Raw genomic sequence first — 6,000 nt, forward strand, 5'->3', positions numbered from 1 at the left:
TTATAACAAATACGTGCAATTGTTAGGCGTATTGGAGGTTCTCTTGCATACTCACGCCTCCATTGTCGTTCTGCTTCCACAACATTCTCGAATTTCAAATACCACTTCAAAATGGTCTTGCGCTCCTTCAATGACAACCATTTTCTGCCATTTTCTTTGCTTCTGCCCTTTTCTTTGACTGTCCTTCCTGTCGCATGGTGACGCTAGCATTCATTTGATTAATACCATCTTTTGAGCAAATGTCATACTACACATTGCTATCATAATTCAAATCAACTTTGAAAAGTAATACATAGATAACATCTCTTAAAATGTATACCGGGGGTGCCAAAAAAAGTATACACCTGACTTGTATTCATCTTTTGTTATTGGTGTATGTTGAGTATTACAATATTAATAGTTTTTCCTTTCTTAAAATGTGTATATATTTTTTGGCACCCCCTGTATATTATATACATACTTCTGCAATTACAAGAGGTGCTCAGAGTTACCATCAGCGTCCAGATACTTCTGATTATGGCGAACTACTGCTTGAGTAACATTGACAAAAGTGTCCACTTGTACACATTTTTTTGGCACCCCTGGTATATATATTTATATATTATATATTAGAATATAAATATATATGTATTATATAATACATATATGTATATATGATTACCATTATATATTATATATATTTGTTGCTGTTCATGTAGCATGTATCAGGATTTCATTCCTTTTTAAGGCTGAAAAATATTCCATTGTGTGTATATATCACATTTTGTTTTATGCATTCATGAATTGATGAACATTTGGATTGTTTCTACCCTTTGTGGCTATTGTAAATAATGTTACTGTGAACATTGGTGTATAAGCATTTATTTGAGTCCTTGCTTTCAGTTCTTTTGGGAATATACCTAGAAGTAGAATCACTGGATTTTATGGTAATTTTATGTTTAACTTTGGGGAAACGCCAAACTGTTTTCCACAGAGACTATACACCATTTTACATTCCCACTAGCAATGCACCAGAGTTCAGATTTCTTCATATCCTCACCAACATTTGTTATTTTCAATTTTTTTGATAATAACTGTCTTAATGGGTGTGAAGTGATATCTTCTTGTGGCTGTGATTTGCATTTCCCTAATGACTGGTGCTAAACATTTTTTCATGTACTTAGTGGCCATTTGCTTATCTTCTTTGGAGAAATGTCTATTCAAGTCTTTGCCCATTTTGAATTAGGTTTCGTTGTTGTCATTGTTGAGTTTTAGAGTTCCTTATATATACTGGATCTTAGTCCCTTATCAGATATATGATTTGAAAATAATTTGTCATGTTCGGTGGTGTATCTTTTTACTCTCTTGATAGTGCCCTTTTATGCACAAAAGTTTTTAATTTTGATAAGATCTAATTTATCAATTTTTTCTTTTGTTGTTTGTGCTTTTGGTAGCAAGAAATCATTGCCAAATCCAGTAACATGAAGATTTTTCACTATGTTTTTTTCAGAGTTTTATAATTTTAGTTCTTAAGTTTAGGCCTTTGATCCATTTTGAGATATTTTTTGCGTCTGGTTTAAAGTAAAAGCTCAACTTTATTCTTTTCTACGTAAATGTCCAGTTTCCCCAGAACCATTTGTTCAAGACACTGTCCTTTCCATTGTGTGTTCTTGGCATTCTTGTAAAAAAATCAGCTAACCATAAATGCAAGGGTTTGTTTCTGGGCTGTCTATTTTGTTCCCTTGGGCTATATGTCTGCCTGTATACCAGAACCACACTGTTTTACTGTAAGTTTGTACTAAGTTTTGAAATATTGAAGTGTGAGTATTCCAGCTTAGTTCTTCTTTTTAAAGGTTCTTTGGCTATTTGGAGTCCTTTGAGATTCTATATGAATTTTAGAATGGGTTTTCCTATTTGTCAAAATAAATAAATAAATAAATAAAAACAAACAACAACAACAACAACCTAAGGATTTTGATAGAGATTGTATTGAATCTGTAGATTGCTTGGGTAGTATTGTTATCTTAACAATATTAAGTATCCAATCCATAAACGTGAGATGTCTTTTCATTCATATCGTCTTAGGTTTGTTTGAGCAATATTTTATAGTTTTTAGTGTGCAAGTCTTTTGCATCCTTGGTTACATTTAATCTCTTTCTCTTTTATTCTATTTTAAATGGAATTATTTTCTTAATTTTCTTTTCAATTGTTTGTGTTTAGAAACACAAATTATTTCTGTGTGTTAATTTTGTAACAGCAAATTTGCTGAATTCATGCATTAGCTCTAATAGGTTTTTTTGTAGAATGTTAGGGTTTTCTATACATAAGGTCATGTCATCTGTGAACCGAGATAATTTTGCTTCCTCTGTTCCAATTTGGATATCTTTTATTTCTTTTTCTTGTCTAATAGATCTTTTCACACTATGTTGAATAGATGTGGCTGAAGTGTGCATTGTTGTCTTTATATGATTATTTTTCCTGTTAAAAGATGATGCCTGTTTGTGTGAATGTAACTGAAAGAATAGACATGAATTTATGTATCTCTTCTATGTTGCACATGTTAAATTATATACATCAGGCTGGTTTGTGATAGTAAGGTTATTTGGCATGCTGGGTGGCTTTATGGTATTATTTTAGATCATAATTCAGTGTCTGTGAAACATTTTTCTGTCTTGGTCATCTCATTTAATTTACCCCAAAGCAGCTATTTACTTATCCTATACTTAACCTCTTCTCTAATATGTGTTATCTGTGGTGTTGAAAGCCACTCATTATTTATTCAGAACTTTTGTTCAAACACTACACTTAACATTATTTTCCCATTTAGGACTACTGTGCTATAGATAATACAGAGCACGTTAATCAACCTAGTAGGCACAATCAAATTCCAAGCAGAAACTCTTACTTTAAAAAATTGACTATATATTATCTTCTACAAATCAAAATAATGACCCTAAACTCTATAGCTCTAAATCAGAAGGCACCATTTTCTCAGAGCTATGTGTTACTCTTTGCCTCCCCTCAAAAAATTCTCTAACATAAAGCTGTCTGGCTTATTCTGGATCAATATTCTGGTAGTTTCGTTTTATTCTGTCTCCTGAAATTTTTTTTTTTTTTTTAAAGATTCCATTGGGGAAGGGTAACAGGACTTTATTGGGGAACAGTGTGTACTTCCAGGCCTTTTTTCCAAGCCAAGTTGTTGTCCTTTCAATCTCAGTTGTGGAGGGTGCTGTTCAGCTTCAAGTTGTTGTTCTTTCAGTCTTAGTTGTGGAGGGTGCAGCTCAGCTCCAGGTCCAGTTGCCGTTGCTAGTTGCAGGGGGCCCACCATCCCTTGCGGGAGTCGAGGAATTGAACTGGCAACCTTGTGGTTGAGAGCCCATGCTCCAACCAACTGAGCCATCTGGGAGGCAGCTCAGCTCAAGGTGCCATGTTCAACCTTAGTTGCAGGGGGCGGAGCCCACCATCCCCTGCGGGACTGGAGGAGTTGAACTGGCAACCTTGTGGTTGAGGGCCTACTGGCCCATGCGGGAATCAAACCGGCAGCCTTCGGAGCTAGGAGCATGGAGCTCCAACCGCCTGAGTCACCAGGCTGGCCCTCCTGAAATTTTTTGCTATTTGTTTAGTAGCAAAGGATTTTCAGTTATATATACATATATATATATATATATATATATATATATATATATATATATATATACACACACACACAAACACACACACACACATATATATATATATACATATATATAAATTCCATAATTCTATGTATATATATTCTATATATATCTATCTATATCTATCTATCTATCTACATATATATTCCATAATTCTCTGTCATTGAAATTGGACTTGATCCTGGTATCCATTAACTTGTGAAAGTAAAACTACACTCTTATTCTTTTTCAAGAATATATATTAAAGTAGAATATAGGCTGAATAAAGCTTATAATAAAAAGTTGCAGTCCTCTGTCCTTCCTGTTCCCCCACACACACTCCAGACAAATACTTTCAGTTCTAGCTGCTTCTGATAATTAACTCTAAATAATATTATAGACTACTATTTATAAATTTATTTGCTAATTTTCCTTCTGATTTCCTACCAAGAAAGATAGTGATTTAGTTCATTTACATCCACTATTCACTGTGCCTCTCCTATTCCCATTATTCCAATTGAGTTATCACAATTTGGGGTTAAGTTAGTATTCAGTGTTATTACAGCTATGCAAATATGTTTGTAGCTGAATCATTTAGTGTACTATGATTAAGTTTCCTTTCCTGAACAGCCTTCTCCATTCCCCTGTTAAATTAGTAATTATCTCATTTTTCATTTGGTTACTTTTCTTTGGGTTTTAATACTTTGTACCCAAGCTTTTCTACAAAGCTGTAGAAAACAGTCAAAACAGATTTTATGATCAAGTACATCAGCCAGTTTTTATTTGTTCCACTCTTTTCTTGGTGTTAACTCTGCTGGAGCCTTCTGTACATCTGTTGCAATCTGGCATAGTTTCTCTAACCCTGCTGTGTCACTCTAGGAATTTTTTTGACTTTTCTCCTTTGAATCCCTGCTTCCTGGATCCCATTCTTCCTTTTTCTTGGCTTATGTCCATTTTTGGTGAGACATGTCTTATAGTTTCCTGAGAAAGGTTGCATAAGAGATATATGTTTAAGCTTTTGAGTAGCTTCATACTTGTTTGGCAAATTACCTGGGCGTAGAATTCTATAATGGAAATTATTTTCAGAATTTTAAAATCATTTTATATTATTTTCTAGTATCCGTTGTTTCTCATAAGATGCCATTTTGATTCTGAGTGCTTGACATGGCATCTGCTTTTCTCTCTGGTAGTTTCATTTTATCCTGCCTCTTGAAATTTTTTGCTACTTGTTTAGTTTTTCATTCTTTAAGCTAGGTATTTGAGACTTTCTTTTAATCTGAAAATGTATGTATTTATTTATAAGAAATTAGCTTTCTGTTTTTGTTTTTTGGTCTGTAAATTTTTAAAAAGATTTTTGTTAAAGTACAGCTAGCATACAATCTTATATTCGTTTCAGGTGTACATCATTATTATTCAACAGTACCCACCTAGTTCTATACAGTGTATTATTATTTAGGAAGTGATCCCCCTACCTAGTACCACCTGGTACTATACATAGTTTTTACCATATTGTTGATTATATTCCCTGTACTTTACATCCCCATGACTATTTTGTAACTACCAATTTATATTTCTTAATACCTTCACCTTTTTCACCCTGCCTCCAACCCCATTCCCATCTATAACCCTGATAGAACTAATACCTACCTGGCACCATACATAGATATTACAAGATTATCGACTATATTCCTTACACTATACCCTACATCCCCATGACTACTGTGTAACAACAAATTTGTACTTCTTAATCGCTTCCCCTTTTCACCCATCCCTAACCTCTTCCCATCTTAAAGAAGTCCCCCTGACATTCCTTGTAATTCTGGTTTGGTGATGATGAACTCCTTTAGCTTTTTCTTGTCTGGGAAGCTCTTTATCTCTCCTTCAATTCTAAATGTCACCGGGTAGAGTAATTTAAATGCTGAGTAGAATAACCTTGGTTGTAGGTCCTTGCTTTTCACCATTTCATATTTCCTGCTAATCCTTTCTGGCCTGCAAAGTTTCTGTTGAGAAATCAGCTGCCAGTCTTATGAGGGCTACCTTGTAGGTAAATAACTGCTTTTCGTTTGCTGCTTTTAAGATTCTCTCTTTGTCTTTAACCTTTGGCATTTTCATTATGATGTGTCTCAGTGTGGGCCTCTTTGGCTTCATCTTGTTTGGGACTCTCTGCACTTCCTGGACTTGTATGTCTATTTCCCTCGCCAGGTTAGGGATGTTTTCTGTCATTATTTCTTCAAATAGGTTTTCAATTCCTTGCTCTCTCTCTTCTCCTCTGTTACCCCTATGATGTGAATGTTGGTATGCTTGATGTTGTCCCAGAGGCCCCTTAAACTGTCCTCAGTTTTTTGGATTCTTTTTTCTTTTTGGTGTT

Source organism: Rhinolophus sinicus, linkage group LG14 (genome assembly GCF_036562045.2).
Source record: "Rhinolophus sinicus isolate RSC01 linkage group LG14, ASM3656204v1, whole genome shotgun sequence".
NCBI lineage: Eukaryota > Metazoa > Chordata > Mammalia > Chiroptera > Rhinolophidae > Rhinolophus > Rhinolophus sinicus.